Source organism: Lepisosteus oculatus, unplaced genomic scaffold (genome assembly GCF_040954835.1).
Source record: "Lepisosteus oculatus isolate fLepOcu1 unplaced genomic scaffold, fLepOcu1.hap2 HAP2_SCAFFOLD_78, whole genome shotgun sequence".
NCBI classification, from domain to species: domain Eukaryota; kingdom Metazoa; phylum Chordata; class Actinopteri; order Semionotiformes; family Lepisosteidae; genus Lepisosteus; species Lepisosteus oculatus.
Window position 1 is genome coordinate 634,569 of NW_027168341.1, and position 20,833 is coordinate 655,401.

A 20,833-nucleotide genomic window follows, 5' to 3' on the forward strand; every position below is an offset into this window, starting at 1 on the left:
CACTGAGGGATCCACAGTATGTGGACCCTCCGTGCGCCATCAGTCCGCACTCCGGACTCTGAATCCTGCCATCCGAGTTAAGATCTCGGCGGAACCTGAGGCGCAGTTCCTTCTTAAAACGTAATCTGGTGAGCATTTCTAGAATCGTACTTGTATAGATGCAGCCTTTAATGTGTTGCTAGGTTAAAATTGATGACTTCTTGAACTTCAGTAGGCAACTGCCCTCTTGATTTCGGATTTAATTTCTTTATTACAGGGGCACTTTTATGAAGACAGAGTCATGTTCAGGTACTTTGCTTGATGGAGGAAGCTCATTTCGGACTCTGTGACCTGCTCACCTGGAAAGGTCTGCTGTACTACTACAAGAGAGAAGTAGAGTCTGGAAGAAGGGACAATTTTATGATGCTTTGGAAGATAATGTTTTTTTTTTCTTTGAAATCGAAATGAATCAGAATATCAGTGCAAAAGACAGACTCTTGGTTTGGTTTAAAGAGATATGGTTTTAAAACAGACAAAATGTAGAAAACAGGTGTTTCTCACTTTTGGAAAAGAATGGACCGGGGGTAATATTTTACTAGTTGCAGTGCTGATCTCACTGGGTTACAGTGGTGCAATGGATAATGTGTCTGACTACAAATCAGGAGATTGCAGGTTCGACTCTTGTCTGGCTCGGGTCGTTTTTAAACGCATCGGGCTACTCCCTAATTAGTCTGTGCTACTTACTGCATTGTAATCGTACCCAGTAAGAGATTTCCTTCATGTAAATGAACTGCACCTGACAGCTTTAGAAAAACACCTGGCCTCAGTACGGTGCTGAGAGCTCAGCGTTGCTGTTCTAATTAGCACGCACTGCATCGGCTATGAGCCTGAACTTTTCAATTATTCCGATCAGTAAGTCAACACGTAGTCCACATGAACGGTAGAAATATTCTCTTGTCTGTCTCTTGTTTGTATAGAACTGAATGTCCCTGACAATGTACTGTTAGTTTTAATTGAAGAACGGCATTTGTGTTCAAATATACCAGACAAGTTTATGTAACTGCTCATGCGACACTCAGATGTAATTAGTCAAGAAATAAAGTCGAACAACAGCTGCGGGTTTGATTCTGTATGAGATTGCAGTGCCTTTTACTTCCATTGACAAATGATAGAGATTCGAAGAGAGATCCTTCAGACCAGCAAGCAAACCCACGGCTATTTCGGTTTTCTATCTAGGCAACGTTGGTGTCTGCAATAGCATACGTTGGTGCCGTAGGCTTTGGGAGGAAAACCTGCAGGATGGAAAGGTGATCTATAGCCTCATCTCTAGAGATGTTTTGTTGCTGTGGCATGTGTGTGACCCATATTAAAAAAAAAATATCAAAGCTGCCTCTAAATCTGCAAATGAAGATGAGTCGATATACCACTTGTTTTTCGTATAACTAGACATATATTCATTTGTTACTGATTTCATTCATTGAGCACGGGTACAATAGAGGTACAGCAATTCACTGTTTGACATGTCTGGTACAGAACCTACAGAACCTAGCAATTAAAAAAAGGGGTGAAACTGTCTTTAGACTCAGCATACAGTACCGAGGCCACCCATGACCAAATAAAGGCTAACCTCGATAATCAGCCTAAAGAACGCAGACTACAGCAAAACGACTGACTTTGAAAAGGGAATGAACGTCCGGAAGGAGTAGTGGAACTAGCTTGAGATGCTTCTCCAGACCCCTAACTAAAAGCCACCGAGAACCAGCAGCGGCGTCGACTCCTTTCGAACCGGGATCCTTCCGCAGCCACGCAGTTCGTGGTGTCCTAACCCTCCCGTATCTGATTTTGGACCAAGCACATCAGGGGAGAGCACGAAAGCAGTCCCCCACTACCAGAAATTATGCAGTCGAGATTCCCACATTTGGGGAATTCGCAGGGGTCAGCACAGCCGGAGTGCAACGGCCGAGCCTCGCCCTGGGTGAACCGATTCGATTTCGATTTTTAAGAACTTTATTTTCTTTTCACAAAAAAATACAGGACATCACAAATCAGAAAGCTTTACATTAATATACATACTTAAAACAGTATATATGATCACATCTCATTACATTTTGACACGGTAACAGTTACATAGCAACAATTTTCTTTTTTTCTGGTGCAAATCACATTCTTTACTTAAACATGATAATGTTTTTCACAGTTTCTTGAGATATTGACCTATGCTCTCTATTTCCCACAGATTTTCTGCTTCCTCCCTCCCTTCTCTCCACAGATCTCTGAGGTAATAGTTCTCTTGGGTGATGAACAGGGCCAGGCTACCTGCTGCCTTGACTGGGACCTCGATGCCTTTGAACAGCCCCATGTTCCTCACTCTCCACAGGGCGTCTTTCCCACTGTTTACCACGGCCCAGATCCTGTCAAACACGTCGGGAGGAAGTTTGACAGGAGAGATGCCGTATATGACGAAAGCAGCGGTCAGGGTAAATTGGGGCAAGAGAGCCTGCAACCAATCTTCAAACTGTGCCCAGAAGGCCTTAGCAAAAAAACAGGACCACAGGAGATGGGTCACAGTCTCCTCCTCGCCGCAGCCCACCCTAACGCAGCGAGGGCTGGGGGTGAGGCCCCTACGGTACAAGAAAGTTCGTACCGGTAAGCACTGGTGGAAGACACTCCAGGCTAAATCTCTGTTAATGTTGCACAGAAATTTAGAGGATGTGTGTCTCCACACCTTCCTTGTTTGGGCTGATGTTAAAATGCCCACAGGGGTCTGCCTATTGTTCTGGGGTGCAACGAAATCTTCCAGTTTTTGGACGCTGACATCTCGGAGGGGAATATGGCCAATTGGGTGAGATCTTAGAAAACTTTTAACTGTCCCATAAATTGCAGGGCATGTGTCAGAGAGTGGGACGTCCAGCTTGGGTCTGACACCCCACACTCTGAACTCCTCCCTACCTACCCAGAGCCTGGAAAAATAAGTCCAGGTACGTGCTGCAGGTGCTGTTGCAAAGCCTCTCAGCACAGAGGCCAGGAAAATGCACAGCAGCTTCGTAGCAATATCTGGGACAGACTTCCCCCCTGAGGGTAGCGGCCTGTACATTATTTCCCTTCTGAGTCTTTCCTGCTTCTCACCCCATAGAAATTGAAACATCAATCTCCTCAGCACCGCTGCAACACGGTGTGGGATTGGGAAGGTAGAAGCCAGAAAATTCAAGACAGGCAAGAGCTCGGCTTTGATGACCAGCACCTTCCCTGTCATGGTGAGGTCTCGGTCCTTCCATTGCATCAGTTTTTTGTTTAAGATTGGCAATTTGTTCTGCCAATTTACTGTTCCCATCTCTTCTCCAAAATACACCCCCAGGACCTTAATTCTCTTCTCTTGCAGCCTGAGATCATGTCCTTCTTTTGGCTCCCTCCAGTTCTGATAAAAAATCTCACTCTTAGATTTGTTAATTTTTGCGGATGAAGCCAAAGAGAAACGATCACAGCACTGCAGAGCTCTGCTAATTGAGGCATTGTCAGAGAGGAGCAGGGTGACGTCATCCATGTATAGAGATGTCTTTACCTCTCCTCCCCCACTTCCAGGCACTGGTATCCGATTAATGGCCTGATCCTGGCGCAAGGCACAGGCTAAGGGCTCCATAGCCAAAACGAATAACAAGGGGGATAATGGGCAGGCCTGCCTCACCTCTGAACAGACTTCAAAGGGGCGTGATCTATTGCCATTAACCATTACTCTGCTGTTGCTACCTGTGTACAGCAGGTTAATCCACTTTCTCATGATGGGGCCAAAATTCATGTGCTCAAGTACCGATGTTAAGTACTGCCGGTTTAGGCGGTCAAAGGCCTTTTCTAGGTCTACACCTAAAATGCACAGAGGGAGGGAGCGATCCTCTGAGTACAGACAAACATCCCTCAACAAGGCCAGGTTGTCGCTCATCAGGCGTCCTGCTATCCCACAAGTCTGTTCTTTCCCTACCAGTGAGGCCACTACATTTTGTAGGCGCAGGATCTTAGTGTCCACGCCTAAGAGGCTGAGGGGTCTCCAGTTCTTTATGTCATTCTTTGCTCCTTTCTTAAACAAGAGAGAGATAGTGCCTTCTCTTAAGGAGTCAGGCAGCAATTCTGTCTTATAGCTTTCCTCGAATAGGAGCAGTAGCGGATCCTGAAGCAGATCCCAAAAGGTGCAATAAAATTCTTTAGGGAGCCCGTCAGCACCCGGAGTTTTCCCCTTCTGTAAGCTCTCCATAGCCTGTCTCAGCTCTTCTACTGTCAAATCCCTCTCAAGTACTTCCCTATCTTCTTCACTCAAAACGTTTTCTAGCTTTGAGGTAAAAAAATGAATTTCTTCATCCTTTACCTCTGTAGAGCTGTACAGTCTTGAGTAGAAGGCCTCGGTGCAGGAGAGGATAGCACTCGGCTCTGTTCTCTCTCGTCCCTCCTCATCAACTACACTTTCCATGACAGACTTGGAGCCTACCACTTTCCTGAAAAAGAAGCGAGTACACTTCTCATTTTCTTCCAAGAACTGCACTCTGCTTCTTAACAGCACTCCTCGACTACTTTCTTCGGCTATGCTCCGGATGTCCTTTTTTAAAAGGGTGATATCCTCGAGCACATCGAAGCCACTGTGCAGCATCGTGTAGAGACGCTGCAGCTGCCTCTGTTTCCTGGCTAGCACTCCTCTCCGTCTGGCAGCAGCCTTCCTTCCCTCAGCCATGAAAAAGGCCTTTGTCCTCACCTTCACCTCCTCCCACCACTCTCCTACTGACCCGTACAGACACTGCAAGGACAGCCACTGTGATAGTTTCTCCTTGTAGCGGGATACAACCCCCTCGTTCTCTAGCAGCTTTGTGTTGAGTTTCCAGAGGCCTGGGCCAAAGACAGTCCCGCCCTGGAGTTCCACTCTACACCCTAAAGCCTGATGATCTGAGAAGAAGACAGGCTGAAGAGTGACCCCAACAACTTTCACTCTCTCTGAGACAAAGCAATAGTCAATTCTGGAGCTGCTATTCCTCCCTGACCATGTATATCCTGCTGTTGTGGGATATATACATCTATATGTGTCTGAGAGTTTAAAGTCTTGAACTAAGTTTTGCAGGGCCAGTGAGCTGGAATCCAATTTTATCGGAGAGCTAGACTGCCTGTCTGTGTGCTCTAAGATACAATTAAAATCCCCTCCCACTATCACGTCTGTGCTACTTAACAATAGGGGAGAGAGTGCCTTGAGTAGCTCCACCCTTCCTCCCACGTCAGTAGGACAATACACATTGATTAGCCGCAGGTTAACGGTCCCCCATTCCACATCCACACACAGCAACCTGCCATCTATGACCCTCTGAATACTTTTCAATTTGAAAGCCCATCCTTTGAAAAGAATGGCCACGCCAGAGGCTCTGTTGTTATTGTCCCCTGACCAAACAGAAGGCCCTTTATCCCACCTATCTTCAAAGCTTTTATACCTCTCTTGATAGGCTAAAGCACACTCCTGCAACATCAACACATCTCCCTCTCTCTGCTGGAGGTAATCAAAGACAGACTGGCATTTCACTCTGTCATTGATACCTCTGGTGTTAAGAGAAATTATGTTTAGAGCCATATTACATAAGAAAGTGGAACCAGTCTTTACAAAACACATTTCTCTTCGGTCTCACCTGTTACCTTCTTCTTTTTCTTTTTCTTCTTACCAATTTCCTGCCAGCCATCCTCTGAATGAGCCTTCATCAGGGTGGCAGCAGTAAAAGCGTTCACGGAGTCCATTTCAAGGAAGGGGGTAGAGGGAGGGGTGGAGGGGTTCCAGCTGTCCCCATCGCCATGCTCTCCTTCCTCCTCGCTCGGGGAGAAAACAGAGTCATTTTTGCACTCCGGCTGTGCTGACCCCTGTGAATTCCCCAAATGTGGGAATCTCGACTGCATAATTTCTGGTAGTGGGGGACTGGGTTCGCGCTCTCCCCTGATGTGCTTGGTCCAAAATCAGATACGGGAGGGTGAGGACACCACGAGCTGCGTGGCTGCGGAAGGATCCCGGTTCGACAGGAGTGGATGCCGCTGCTGGTTCTCGCTGGCTTTTAGTTAGGGGTCCGGAGAAGCATCTCAAGCTAGTTCCACTACTCCTTCCGGACGTTCATTCCCTTTTCAAAGTCAGTCGTTTTGCTGTAGTCTGCGTTCTTTAGGCTGATTATCGAGGTTAGCCTTTATTTGGTCATGGGGGGCCTTGGTATTGTATGCTGAGTCTAAAGACAGTTTCACCCGTTTTCTGATTGCTGGGTTCTGTACCAGTGCAGACATGTCAAACAGTGAATGGCTGTACCTCTATTGTATCCATGCTCAATGAATGAAATCGGTAACAAATGAATATATGTCTAGTTATACGAAAAACGAGTGGTTTATCGACTCATCTTCATTTGCAGATTTAGAGGCAGCTTCGATATTCGTTTTACAGACGGGTTTTTTTTTTTGAATATGGGTCACACACATGCCACAGCAACAAAACATCTCTAGAGATGAGGCTATAGATCACCTTTCCATCCTGCAGGTTTTCCTCCCAAAGCCTACGGCACCAACGGCGACCCCTGCTGGCCGGGAGAGCAAAAGCTTACAGCACCTGGTATTCCCAGGCAGTCTCCCATCCAAGTACTAACCAGGCCCAACGCTGCTTAGCTTCCGAGATCAGACGAGATCGGGCATGTTCAGGGTGGTGTGGCCGTAAGCGAAACCCCTGGCGCCTGACTCGCTACTTGAAGCTGTGTGTGGCGGGGGTTCCGTGCCCCCCGAGCGGGACTGAAGGATCGTTCGCGTGCAACTCTTTGGAAAGGAGCTGCTTTCCAAATCGCATTGCGTGCCTGGATGTTGGCGAATGCGCTCCCTTGTGTTGGCTCGTCCCGCACTGGAGGAGGACAAACAATCTGCACGGAGGAGCACCAGGCAAATCTTCACCAGACAAAAACCTCCAGTGCACAGCACTCTGGAAACATTTCGGGGCTTTCGCGTGTTTATTTCAGCACGTAAAGCGCACCGGTCCAACACGTCGGCCGGGCGCGCGGCGCCTCCGCCCTCTTGTGGCCTTGCGGCGTCAGAGCAAGAGGCTCCTTCTCGCTGCCCTTCCGCTGTGTTGCAGGGCCCCGAGAGGGAACCCGGAGCGCGCACTTTGTGGGGGGCGGGGGACCGCGTTCGCGCTCTGCCCCCGGTCTCTTGCGCGAGTACTAAATCTCACGGACAGGGGGGCCTCGTCATTGATTGTTACAGGTGAGACGGGGATTAGGAGGAGACCCCGACTGATGGGTAAAGGGGAGCACTAACACCAGAGGGACACCCCCGGCGTCTCTTTTTGAGAGACGCCCTGGGGTTTCCTAATGGCCAAGGAGGGTCGGGACCTCGGTTTGACGCCTCCCCCGAAGGACGGCGCCTGTTTGTGCAGCAGAGTGTCGCCATCAGGAGGCTGGGGCGTAAGAGAGCCACACAGCCCGCAGGGTGAGCGCTCCCTACTGGTCCCAGTCACACCTCTTGCAGGAGCAGCAGCAACCGGAGCTTTTCCGGGGTGGAATCTCCCATCCGGGTGCCGGCCAGGCTCACACCTCCTGGGCTGCCCCGGGGGTGAGCCCAGTCGAGAGTCGCAGGGCCAGATCTAGTCACCGGGGAGAACCGATACAAGTGAAGGATTGCTCGGCTCTCGGCACTTGAAAAGACCGACAAATGTCTCTTTCCCGCTGGAGCTGAATGTACCCGCATGTGTGGTGTCGTCTTCTTCCCCCACCCCGCTGTGTTTGCTGTATTGTCTCTGAAGCCGGCCCCCCGGAGACGAGACGGGCTGTTCCTGTGCCCCAATTAACACTTTACAGGTGCCATTCCCCGGCATTGTGGCCATTGTCGGTGCTCACACGCGATAAGATAAGGCGGAGGAGAGCGGGGCATGCCCAGCGGCAGACATTCAAGGAGGGGGCAGTGCGAGGTGAGGTGAGGTGCGACACGCCGGAGCCCCGACGCAGCTAATGCGGAGCACTTGTTGGACTGGCATCGAAAGGACGTGTGCGCACGGAGCGAGCCTTCCCTGCGGCGGAGTGCGGGAACTTTCTCCCCCCCTCCCGCTGCAGGAGTTGTGTGCACTGCAGCGGTGCCGAGAGAAAAGCACAGAAGGCAGCAGGCTCTGGAGAGCAGGTAAGAGACGGAGCCTTGTGGGCAGGCGAGCAGGCCCGTTTTTTGGAAATTGCTGAAAAGGTTTGTTCGGTGTGTGGCAGGCGCACGTCGGGAGCTTGCGTGGCGATCTGCCGGTCTGGAGTTATGCAAATGAGGCCGAATTGCATCCCGGGACATGCTGCGAATGCGCAACGGCGACTGCAGATGTGTAGGAAACGGCGCGCTCGTTTCCTCGTTTTGCCCACACTTTTGAGTGTTAGTGTGGCGTGTGAGTGTGTGAAAGAGTGGGCCCAGCAGGAGGCGGTGGCGTGCGGGGCGAGGAGGTGGCCTAGGCTGCGCGATTTGTGCTGTGGGTGCGGGCCGCTTGCAGGGGCCTGTTTAACTCATACTTACCTGGCAGGGGAGATACCTTGATCAAGAAGGAGGTTCACCCAGGGCGAGGCTCGGCCATTGCACTCCGGCTGTGCTGACCCCTGCGAATTCCCCAAATGTGGGAATCTCGACTGCATAATTTCTGGTAGTGGGGGACTGCGTTCGCGCTCTCCCCTGATGTGCTTGGTCCAAAATCAGATACGGGAGGGTTAGGACACCACGAGCTGCGTGGCTGCGGAAGGATCCCGGTTCGACAGGAGTGGACGCCGCTGCTGGTTCTCGCTGGCTTTTAGTTAGGGGTCCGGAGAAGCATCTCAAGCTAGTTCCACTACTCCTTCCGGACGTTCATTCCCTTTTCAAAGTCAGTCGTTTTGCTGTAGTCTGCGTTCTTTAGGCTGATTATCGAGGTTAGCCTTTATTTGGTCATGGGGGGCCTCGGTACTGTATGCTGAGTCTAAAGATAGTTTCACCCGTTTCCTGATTGTTCGGTTCTGTACCAGTGCAGACATGTCAAACAGTGAATGGCTGTACCTCTATTGTATCCGTGCTCAATGAATGAAATCGGTAACAAATGAATATATGTCTAGTTATACGAAAAACGAGTGGTTTATCGACTCATCTTCATTTGCAGATTTAGAGGCAGCTTCGATATTCGTTTTACAGACGGGTTTTTTATTTTGAATATGGGTCACACACATGCCACAGCAACAAAACATCTCTAGAGATGAGGCTATAGATCACCTTTCCATCCTGCAGGTTTTCCTCCCAAAGCCTACGGCACCAACGGCGACCCCTGCTGGCCGGGAGAGCAAAAGCTTACAGCACCTGGTATTCCCAGGCAGTCTCCCATCCAAGTACTAACCAGACCCGACGCTGCTTAGCTTCCGAGATCAGACGAGATCGGGCGTGTTCAGGGTGGTGTGGCCATAAGCGAAAGCCCAGGCGCCTGACTCGCTACTTGAAGCTGTGTGTGGCGGGGGTTCCGTGCCCCCCGAGCGGGACTGAAGGATCGTTCGTGTGCAACTCTTTGGAAAGGAGCTGCTTTCCAAATCGCATTGCGTGCCTGGATGTTGGCGAATGCGCTCCCTTGTGTTGGCTCGTCCTGCACTGGAGGAGGACAAACAATCTGCACGGAGGAGCACCAGGCAAGTCTTCAGTGCACAGCACTCTGGAAACATTTCGGGGCTGTCGCGTGTTTATTTCAGCACGTAAAGCGCACCGGTCCAACATGTCGGCCGGGCGCGCGGCGCCTCCGCCCTCTTGCTGCCCCTGCAGCTGCTTCACTTTTCCCTTTAGTTGCCATCGATTTTTTTGTAGTGCTATACATATACGATTGAGGTATCTTAGAGTTCTCCTTCGAAGACCCAGCACTCTCTTTTCTTTTCCCAGTGTTACTCATATCGGACTTTTTAAACCTAAAAAAAAATCGTTTTTTTTTCTTTCAATTATAACTGAAGTTTAAACAACTAGTGTTAAGTCCTTATTTTTCTGTAGTCAAAAAAAGCAAAAATTAACATTCAGGTCATGAAAAACTCAAAAAAACTCCCCAACCACTAAACTTTACCTCCCACCTGAGCGCCATCTTGAACGCCCCTACCACCAGAGAATGCTCACGATTTCGGAAGCTGTCTCCGGGACGTGCTGATTCCACACATCCTGAATAAATCATGATATTGTTAGTTGTTGTAGCTAGACGTTCAAATGAGTTTCATGGCCAGATGGACTGTTTCCTCCAGCGGTATAATATTGCAGTGAGACAGCACGATGCCTGCAAGACTATGTCACGCTAAACGCCACAGATTGTGTTTGTCCGTTCGTGTCAGTCGTCCCGCAGCCACGGGAAGTGGGACACAAACATGCCGCAATGCTTTCAAGACGTTAGGATTTGTTTGTGCAACATCCAAGAGGAGTACTTGTGGCTTGAATGTGAACTGTACGTGCCCGCCCCCTTTCCTCTGTAGTGCATGAGTTCCTCCCGGCATGCCCTTCGTCATTGTTCTGTCATCTTGTATTTAAAGGGTTGTATTTCTGCTGCTGAAAATAAGCAACGGTTTTCTCACAACGCCCTTTGTTCCCAACGGAGCCCTTGTCTGTCATGAAATTCTTCAAAACCTCAAGCTAGAAGAAGAAGAAGACGACAAATATGAAGCGTTATAGCAACGACATGCCATGAGACGATCGATAACGATTTCCATAGGATCCCCGCGGTTGCCTGGCAACCGTCAGCTTTGCGCAGTGGCAGTATCGTAGCCTGTGAGGTTTAGCCGAGGCGCGATTATTGCTAGTTGAAAACTTTTCCCAATACCCCGCTTCCGCCGGTTTGCAATACAATCGGCGAAAGCAATTTTTGACAGTCTCGTCAGAGACTGAGCAAGGTGTTTAAAGACAGATTTGGTCACGGTGATATCATGGTAGAAAGAAACGAGCTTGTTACGTGTCAACAGAAACGCTCTTTAGCTCTTTCAGCTTTATGCAGAGAACAGCGTCTGTCGAGATTACTTTTGTGTCAGCGCGAAACGCCGTGTGCTGTCAGTATGATTTCATATTGCGTAGCGGCGTCTGGCTTTTGTCTGTCAAACGTTAGGTTGCGCTTCTTCATGCTGCATCGTCGGCATGAGTGGAGCATTTTAAACGTCTGTACTTACTGCGCCCCATAAGAAATCGTTTGTCCCCATTCAAAAGAGATTGTGCGATGTCTTGCAGCGTTCGCAAAGCAAACCTTTGACAGTTTGAAAAGAGGAATTTATTCTGCTTCCTGTGCGTGCAGTAGTTACAAAGTTGAACGTCTTTACACGATCTGCTGCAGTTTTCAGTGGGTGGGCTTTGTCAAATGGCTTGGAAAAACGCACTGTGTTTCGGCTCGGGAAACATCATGAGCAGTGTCCTGCATGTTTTCTGTGTATAGCTGTCTTTTAACGCATACAGAATTCATTCGAAATCATTGATTTCTCCAATTAACAAGGGTCCCTTTTTGAACCTGCCAGAAGCATTCTTTCAATGTAACAGATTTACTCCGGGGAAGGGCAGCATGACATTGAGAGTAGCTCAAGCTTTCAGCACCTTTATCTGACTGCATGTATGCAGACACTGCTCAGAATCCCCTGTAAGATTCTCCTTCAATTCCGTTTTGCAGTGCGTTAGCTCTTTCAAAAGGCTTCGCTTTGCTAGTCACAATCCAAGGCTCATGACAGCATTTGAAAACATTCGCAACTGCGTTGGCCGGGAATCGAACCTGGGTTAACTGCTTTGAAGGCAGCTATGCGCAACACTGGCTCGCTCCAGAATAAATCTCACGTCGAGGGCATATTTTTTTCCATTTTACCGTGAGTCGGGCTCAGCTGCACAGAGGAGAGAGCAGAGCAAAGAGGTCACGGGGACAGGGGAGTCACACGCTAACGGTTTGAATACGCGGAAGATCACTGAGGGATCCACAGTATATGGACCCTCCGTGCGCCATCAGTCCGCACTCCGGACTCTGAATCCTGCCATCCGAGTTAAGATCTCGGCGGAACCTGAGGCGCAGTTCCTTCTTAAAACGTAATCTGGTGAGCATTTCTAGAATCGTACTTGTATAGATGCAGCCTTTAATGTGTTGCTAGGTTAAAATTGATGACTTCTTGTATTTCAGTAGGCAACTGCCCTCTTGATTTCGGATTTAATTTCTTTATTACAGGGGCGCTTTTATGAAGACAGAGTCATGTTCAGGTACTTTGCTTGATGGAGGAAGCTCATTTCGGACTCTGTGATCTGCTCACCTGGAAAGGTCTGCTATACTACTACAAGAGAGAAGTAGAGTCTGGAAGAAGGGACAATTTTATGATGCTTTGGAAGATAATGTTTTTTTTTTTCTTATACTGAAAATGAAAGGTAGTTGTTTCTATATGGACTCAGTCTTTGGAATTTGTATATATATATTTCAGTGATCCCTCAGCCATTCCTTCTGTATTGTAATTCAATTTCTCTTTTAAAATTCCTTCCCCACTTCTAGGACCTGCAGTTGCTGAACTCCACAATGGCTTCTATTGGAAAGTCTGTGACTGAGACCAAGTGTTCACTTTTTTATGAAACCATTATTTATTTAGGAGCAATGAGCAATTCTTATATAAATGCAATAAAATCATTATGCTCAAACTATGAGAGAGAAAATTAAGGATAATTTAAGAAATCAGTCTTAGCTTGTTTCTATACACAGATGGTATTATTTATTTTCAAAGGAAACCCGCGAGGATTCCCCTGGTGTGCAAGATGTGCCTGAATACTCTTGATCAGCTTCCTGCTCACTTGAAGAGGGCGTGTATGAAGCACGCCACGGCAGAAAACATCAGGATGGCCTCTCAACAGGCGAGGGAGGACATGATGAATCACCTGAAGAACGGGGTCATCGTGGATTACCACAGAATAGAGATCGTGTCTGGTGAGGCAAACAGGATAGTGGTTGTAAGACTGCTAGAGTCCTTGGGCCTTTTTGTACATGGGAAGCCTGAAGACACATTGGCAAGGTGAGATATTTTTAATCTGTAAGGCTTCTGTAGTTTCTTTTTGAAATCATTGTTACAACATATTATGTAAAAGCATGTTGAAAAGAATCTACCTGCATTCCAGCGGCCCTGAGCAAGAGGCCGCAGTCCAGGAGGAAGAGATGCCAGAGGCTGCTCTAGAAACTGAAACAGAAGCGGATAAGGAAGGGGAAGATGTGAGCTCTGAAGAACTCTATCAGCAGTAAGACTTTTTATTTTTCAGATGTATCTATTTTTTACTAAAATTCTAATTTGTCTTATAGGTATAAAATGTTTAAACCGGTGTTTTATATCCTTACAGGCCCTGAGTAGTTAAAAAGTATCAGCAGGCCGGAAGAGAGTGGCCCAAGCTGGACTCTATAGAAAGCACTCCCTGGATGCTCCTCTCCTGATTGGATTCAAACAGTACCTTACCAAGGATCTGGGAGTGGCAAATTATTCTCAGGAGGTATTTATTTTTTAAAGGCATTTAAAATTAAGCAATGGTATCTTCATTGTAAATGTTTTTATTTCTTAGCTTAAAATTCACCCATGTGAAATGATGTCAGCCATAAACATCATGACTCTATATTTCCTACCTGAATCTATTCTACTTAAATTATTACATTATACACAATTTGAGTTCATTTTAAAAAGTAAAAGGTAATGAAAGGAATGCATTTTCATAAGAAAGATAATACCGATATGCATGTGATAATCTTCCTTATATCATGTAGTGCATCATTTGGACACTTTGTGGGCTTCAAATACAAAGAAAATCATGTTCTATGGTACAAGATAAATACAAAACTTAAGCTTTTATTTTAATTAGATTTCTTTATAAAGCATAAGCAATCATTTATTACATCGCTTCTTGAATTAAATCTTTTGACAAGAGGTAAGACTTCTGTTACATTTAAACCCATGTTTAGCTGTGTTTTTTAGATTTAACTGAACCAATTTCTGTGTGTGATAATGTCCTTGAATTCTGACAACATCACACTAAATTACACGATATAAAACAGCTAATGTTTCTAGAGATAAAGTTTCTGAGATGCTTCTAATTACTTTTTATTACCAGGGACAGTTTAATTCACCTTGTAAAGTACTGTAAGACCAAGATACTTTTTTTAAAAGTTATTTAACATTTTATAGAACTTTGTCTACTATGGCAACATGATGTGCTTGGTGAAACTTGGAAAAATACTGCTTGGCCACTTATCTTAAGATAAAGATAGGATAAAGGTTTATCTTTTGCACCTACCTGACCCCCAGGGAAGGCCAATGCTTTCTAAGTTGATGGTTCCCTACAGTAGACTGTACTTTAATTTCAAAGGTAATGTATATTGACCCAAATCAGTTTTGGAATCCAATCTACTGACGAGATGGAGCACATCCTTTTTTCAGGATTTTAGCATCATACGTTTGGTATATTTAGTCCCTAATGCTGAAAGAAATGATCATAGAACATTTGGACACTTTGTGGGCTTGAAATACAAAGCAAATCATGTTCTATGGTACAAGATAAATACAAAACGTAAGCTTTTATTTTAATTAGATTTGTTTATAAAGCATAAGCAATCATTTATTACATTAATATATGTAAAAATAACATTTTAGCATCATACGTTTAGTATATTTAGTCCCTAATGCTGAAAGAAATGAGCATAGAACATGACATCTAACCTTACCTGCGGTGTTTTTAATCCCTATTGCTCAATGCACGGTGAAAGCATTGCATACATGTGTCTGACAATGAGGAATGGGCCCCTGAGACAGTCATTTGCCTGTTTCACAAATGATCGTATTTTACTAGAGATTCTGCTTGGGATTCAGATGTGCATTCGGACAGCAATCCCTTTCAAGAAATGATATGTTCTGGATGAGGTCAAAGGTGCTGGAACACTGTATCTAGGATGTGTTTGCAGAGACTGTGTGTCTCCTGCTTCAACGCAGTGATAAACAGATGTGCTCCTTTAATTTATTGGTACATGCCCAGGGCAGTAAGCAGTCTGAGGATTTATTTCCAGATGGCATAGAGCAGTGAAGCAGTGAAGTAGTGCAAAACACTGGATCATTATATTATTAGAATCTATTCTACTTAAATTATTACATTATACTCAATTTGAGTTCATTTTAAAAAGTAAAAGGTAATGAAAGGAATGCATTTTCATAAGAAAGATAATACCGATATGCATGTGATAATCTTCCTTATATCATGTAGTGCGTCATTTGGACACTTTGTGGGCTTGAAATACAAAGAAAATCATGTTCTATGGTACAAGATAAATACAAAACTTAAGCTTTTATTTTAATTAGATTTGTTTCTAAAGCATAAGCAATCATTTATTACATTAATATATGTGAAAATAACATTTTAGCATCATATGTTTAGTATATTTAGTCCCTAATGCCGAAAGAAATGATCATTTGTTTAACATGCACGGGTCTGTCTCAAAGGATGCAGTACTCCTGAAGGGTCTCAAACCCTACATTTCGGATGCCTAGCTGTATCCCTCACATGTGGCACCTCAGAATGACTTCTAACCTTACCTGTGGTGTATTCAGTCCCTATTGCTCAATGCACGGTGTACATACTGCATACATGTGTCTTGAGAATGAGAAATGGGCCCCTGAGACAGTCATTTGCCTGTTTCACAAACAGGGACCTGGATCTAGACCTGGCCCGTGCAGGGCTCAAACCCACGACCTTGGCGTTATTAGCACCACGCTCTAACCAACTGAGCTAACCAGCCTCACGACAGTGCTCCTCTCTGTGCTGCAAAAAATCAAACTCAGGGAATTTCTTTTGTCCTCCTTTGAATAGAAAGCCGTGTAATCAGTGTACGGGCTTTCTCGTGCAGTTTCATGGTTCTTGTAACCCAAATCCTACACTGGCCTGAAGTGCCCCCCCATTTCACAGCATTTTTCAGCTGATTTAAAATGTACCTAAAGGAGAAGCATTATTGAAGACCATCAATTACCAAGAGCTTTTGTCAAAGGTTTTGGTGGTCATTTTGAATGACCACAGAGCGCTGTGACCTCGGTTTTACATCTCATCCAAAAGACAGCGCCCTTTTACAACACAGCATCTCCGTCACTATACTGGGGCATTGGGACCCGCACAGACCTCAGGGTGAGCGCCCCCCCGCCGGCACCATTAACACCGCTTCCAGCTGGAAGCTTTGTTTTTCCCTGTAGCTCATCCTCATCCAGGTACTGACCTGGCTCACACCTGCTTAGCTTCAGTGGGTTTTCAGTTGCGAGTTGCAAGGGGATGCAAGTGATGGAGCCGCTCGCTGCAAAAGCCACTGCATTGGCCGGGAATCGAACCCGAGCCTCCCACGTGGCAGGCGAGAATTCTACCACTGAACCACCAATGCTCAGTGCCTGGGCCTTCAAAAAAGACGCTTTTTTGGTGCTCTGTGCAAAACGCGTCGACATCTGCTTCCAGCTGCAAAATGCCATTCGCGGACGCTGAAGAACTTATTTCCAAGGCAGCGGGTACAAGCGATTGGGCGTTTTAAAACCACCAGGAACAGCAAAGAGACACGCTTCTTTGCTTGCGCCGAAACACACCGACTGGAGGCGGATAACGTAGTCGGCAGGATTCGAACCTGCGCAGGGAGACCCCAATGGATTTCTAGTCCATCGCCTTAACCACTCGGCCACGACTACAGCAAGCCCCACTGCCGCTGCGTTCTTGCTACAATCTTACCTGGATCGCGAGGCGCCGGCGGAAGCCTATTTCAAAGTCGTTCTCCGTTTCAAACAAACATTTCCAAAATACAAGCCTTGCAGACAGACACGCCTCAGAGGACTTAAGGGTGGCTTCATGTCGGAATGATAAAGTCTCCCCGTCCGGACATGAAAATGCCACTTTGTTACACACAAAAAAAGAATCAACAACAGAGAAATGCCCACAAGCATTTGAAAAGCCGCACCACGTCGCACTTGAAATAGCTCTTACATTAGTGGTAGACGCAGGAATCGCCTTTTTATTTACGCTCTTACCAACGCGATGGAAAGCAAAACAAAGCAAAGCAGAGCAAAACAAAACGAACAAACGAAAACCTTGCGTATGACGCCGTTATGTGCCCAAGCGGTATTGTACATCATTCTAGCACTGCAACCCGGGGCGTACGGTATATGGGAACGAGCACACGCCACGAATCGTCTCGAATCACTCCCTACAGCTGTAAGGCGCCTTGAAGCGTGCACCCCCAACATTCTTCTTTGCGCATGTGTGAAAGGTAAACTCTTGAGCAGACTCTGAACCAGCTCTAAGGAAACTAATCCGATTAGACGTTACTTTGACTCATCTTTTTACGCTCAGTGCTGGATTGCTCAAACTCCAGCTAGGGTTAGGGTTAGCATTCCCACGCTACTTAGACACTTTGTTTACGCTCAGTGCTGGATTTTGGGAACTTCAGGATGAGTGGGAATTTTCTCCTATCTGTCAATTCTGTTTTGTTTTGGAGACTCTTGGCTGCCTATGTTGTACAGTGCAGCGTGAAGGAAACATTTTCCAAAACTGTGTCAGCTCAAAAGTTGTAAGAAAACCTCTCCAGCTGCTTTAACTCTCTTCATTTTTGTCATTTAATGTGACACTCGATGTATAACTGGAGCCTCACATATGCAAATGGTGAGGCTCCAGCTCGACACCCAGTTTGACACCACTTTAAAGTATATGACAAAAGCATGGCAGACTGTGCCGGACCGGCAGATAACTTCCGCTTATTTTTACCATATTAAACATTGGAAATCCTCCCACTTGTATTTGTGACACTTGATTTTGGCTCCACCTAAGACACTCTTAAATCTTCAAACACTTTTCTCTTCTCCCGCAACACTCTTGTCTGTCGGCACTATGTGGCAGCGTTGCATGACAACCCCTCTCACCACGGAAAGGAACCTAACAGCTTTGGTAAGAGAGGAGAAGAGGACCTGGCCAGTACGGGGCTCGAACCCGTGACCTTGGCGTTATTAGCACCACGCTCGAACCAACTGAGCTAACCGGCCTCACAACAGTGCGCCTCTCTGTGCTGCAAAAAATCGAACTCAGGGAATTTCTTTTGTCCTCCTTTGAATAGAAAGCCGTGTAATTCAGTGTACGGGCTTTCTCGTGCAGTTTCATGGTTCTTGTAACCCAAATCCTACACTGGCCTGAAGTGCCCCCCCATTTCACAGCATTTTTCAGCTGATTTAAAATGTACCTGAAGGAGAAGCATTATTGAAGACCATCAATTACCAAGAGCTTTTGTCAAAGGTTTTGGTGGTCATTTTGAATGACCACAGAGCGCTGTGACCTCGGTTTTACATCTCATCCAAAAGACAGCGCCCTTTTACAACACAGCATCTCCGTCACTATACTGGGGCATTGGGACCCGCACAGACCTCAGGGTGAGCGCCCCACCGCCGGCACCATTAACACCGCTTCCAGCTGGAAGCTTTGTTTTCCCCTGTAGCTCACCCTCATCCAGGTACTGACCTGGCTCACACCTGCTTAGCTTCAGTGGGTTTTTTGAGTTGCGAGTTGCAAGGGGATGCAAGTGATGGAGCCGCTTGCTGCAAAAGCCACTGCATTGGCCGGGAATCGAACCCGAGCCTCCCGCGTGGCAGGCGAGAATTCTACCACTGAACCACCAATGCTCAGTGCCAGGGCCTTCAAAAAAGACGCTTTTTTGGTGCTCTGTGCAAAACGCGTCGACATCTGCTTCCAGCTGCAAAATGCCATTCGCGGACGCTGAAGAACTTATTTCCAAGGCAGCGGGTACAAGCGATTGGGCGTTTTAAAACCACCAGGAACAGCAAAGAGGCTCGCTTCTTTGCTTGCGCCGAAACACACCGACTGGAGGCGGATAACGTAGTCGGCAGGATTCGAACCTGCGCGGGGAGACCCCAATGGATTTCTAGTCCATCGCCTTAACCACTCGGCCACGACTACAGGAAGCCCCACTGCCGCTGCGTTCTTGCTACAATCTTACCTGGATCGCGAGGCGCCGGCGGAAGCCTATTTCAAAGTCGTTCTCCGTTTCAAAAAAACATTTCCAAAATACAAGCCTTGCAGACAGACACGCCTCAGAGGACGTAAGGGTGGCTTCATGTCGGAATGATAAAGTCTCCCCGTCCGGACATGAAAATGCCACTTTGTTACACACAAAAAAAGAATCAACAACAGAGAAATGCCCACAAGCATTTGAAAAGCCGCACCACGTCGCACTTGAAATAGCTCTTACATTAGTGGTAGACGCAGGAATCGCCTTTTTATTTACGCTCTTACCAACGCGATGGAAAGCAAAACAAAGCAAAGCAGAGCAAAACAAAACGAACAAACGAAAACCCTCACGTCCCGCACTTGCGTATAACGCCGTTACTTGCCCAAGCGGTATTATACGTCATCCTAGCACTGCACCCCAGGGTGTACGGTATATGGGAACGAGCACACGCCACGAATCGTCTCGAATCACTCCCTACAGCTGTAAGGCGCCTTGAAGCGTGCACCCCCAACATTCTTCTTTGCGCATCTGTGAAAGGTAAACTCTTGAGCAAACTCTAAACCAGCTCTAAGGAAACTAATCCGATTAGACGTTACTTTGACTCATCCTTTAAGGGACCTTTGTTAATTGGAGAAATCAATGATTTCGAATGAATTCTGTATGCGTTAAAAGACAGCTATACACAGAAAACATGCAGGACACTGCTCATGATGTTTCCCGAGCCGAAACACAGTGCGTTTTTCCAAGCCATCTGACAAAGCCCGCCCACTGAAAACTGCAGCAGATCGTGTAAAGACGTTCAACTTTGTAACTACTGCACGCACAGGAAGCAGAATAAATTCCTCTTTTCAAACTGTCAAAGGTTTGCTTTGCGAACGCTGCAGGACATCGCACAATCTCTTTTGAACGGGGACAAACGATTTCTTATGGGGCGCACTAAGTACAGACGTTTAAAAAGCTCCACTCATGCCGACCATGCAGCATTAAGAAGCGCAACCTAACGTTTGCATTCCTAGCACTGTTGCAACCTAGCACTGTTGCATTCCACGCATCAGTAGCTAAGAGAATATCATTTAAGGCTCTTGTTAATGCTGTTTCAGAAACCAGACTGAAATTTCTCAAGTATATTATTTGAATCCAGATACGATTGACGTTGGGCAACAACTATTCTCTCAAACTTTTAGATTGAAATGGGACCTTTGAGACAGGCCTGTAGTTGTTAAGAACTTGTGGATCCAAATTTGACTTCTTAAGGAGCGGTCTAACAACCGCTACCTTAAATTGATCAGGTACAACGCCTGACGCAAGCGATGCATTCATCATACTAATTATAGGTCCTGCCAGTCCTTCGAGGGAATCTTTGACTAGCTGAGTGGGTATGGGATCTAGCGAACAGGTGGTTGACTTTGTCTTACGTCTGTGTCCATGAGTCCACCATAAGAAGAAATCTGAACAGAAATCTGAGTGGATGTTCCACAGCAACTCCTGGAACAATGTTCTGTGGACAGACGTGACAAAAGTTGAACTTGTTGGTAAATGTGCACAGCGTTATGTTTGGAGATAACAAAACACTGCATACCAACTCCAAAACCTCATCCCACCTGGGAAGCATGGCGGAGGCTGTACGGCTTGCAATCATCGAGGGACCGATGAATTCCAAGATGTATCAGGAAATTCTACAGCAGAATGTCAGGGTGTCTGCCTGTGATCTAAAACTCGAAAGACGCTGGGTCATGCAGCATGACAAAAACAAAGGAGTACATCAACAACAGAGTGGCTGAAACAGAAGAAATTCCATATTTTGGGATGGCCAAGTAAGAGTCCTGACCCCAATCCCATTGAAGTGCTGTGGCGTGATCT

At 46.7% G+C, this 20,833-nt stretch overlaps 9 non-coding genes and 2 pseudogenes across 9 annotated transcripts; 3 read left to right on the top strand and 8 right to left on the bottom strand.

Moving 5' to 3' along the window:
* Positions 1–1,836: 1,836 nt before the first annotated feature.
* LOC138235207 (U1 spliceosomal RNA) lies at positions 1,837–1,977 on the bottom strand (annotated as a pseudogene).
* Positions 1,978–5,748: 3,771 nt separating this feature from the next.
* Positions 5,749–5,929, top strand: LOC138235210 (U1 spliceosomal RNA; annotated as a pseudogene).
* Positions 5,930–6,565: 636 nt separating this feature from the next.
* On the bottom strand, positions 6,566–6,684 carry LOC138235161 (5S ribosomal RNA). The gene has a single exon (XR_011188046.1). It is a non-coding gene; the product is annotated as a 5S ribosomal RNA (ribosomal RNA).
* A 1,807-nt stretch (positions 6,685–8,491) lies between these two features.
* Positions 8,492–8,655, top strand: LOC138235192 (U1 spliceosomal RNA). The gene has a single exon (XR_011188075.1). It is a non-coding gene; the product is annotated as a U1 spliceosomal RNA (small nuclear RNA).
* Positions 8,656–9,291: 636 nt separating this feature from the next.
* On the bottom strand, positions 9,292–9,410 carry LOC138235179 (5S ribosomal RNA). Its single transcript, XR_011188063.1, has one exon. It is a non-coding gene; the product is annotated as a 5S ribosomal RNA (ribosomal RNA).
* A 1,292-nt stretch (positions 9,411–10,702) lies between these two features.
* LOC138235212 (U4 spliceosomal RNA) lies at positions 10,703–10,844 on the top strand. The gene has a single exon (XR_011188089.1). It is a non-coding gene; the product is annotated as a U4 spliceosomal RNA (small nuclear RNA).
* A 5,442-nt stretch (positions 10,845–16,286) lies between these two features.
* On the bottom strand, positions 16,287–16,357 carry trnag-gcc (transfer RNA glycine (anticodon GCC)). The gene has a single exon. It is a non-coding gene; the product is annotated as a tRNA-Gly (tRNA).
* Positions 16,358–16,570: 213 nt separating this feature from the next.
* Positions 16,571–16,652, bottom strand: trnas-aga (transfer RNA serine (anticodon AGA)). Its single transcript has one exon. It is a non-coding gene; the product is annotated as a tRNA-Ser (tRNA).
* Positions 16,653–17,922: 1,270 nt separating this feature from the next.
* On the bottom strand, positions 17,923–17,996 carry trnai-aau (transfer RNA isoleucine (anticodon AAU)). The gene has a single exon. It is a non-coding gene; the product is annotated as a tRNA-Ile (tRNA).
* Positions 17,997–18,555: 559 nt separating this feature from the next.
* On the bottom strand, positions 18,556–18,626 carry trnag-gcc (transfer RNA glycine (anticodon GCC)). Its single transcript has one exon. It is a non-coding gene; the product is annotated as a tRNA-Gly (tRNA).
* A 213-nt stretch (positions 18,627–18,839) lies between these two features.
* trnas-aga (transfer RNA serine (anticodon AGA)) lies at positions 18,840–18,921 on the bottom strand. Its single transcript has one exon. It is a non-coding gene; the product is annotated as a tRNA-Ser (tRNA).
* Between the last annotated feature and the right edge of the window lie 1,912 nt (positions 18,922–20,833).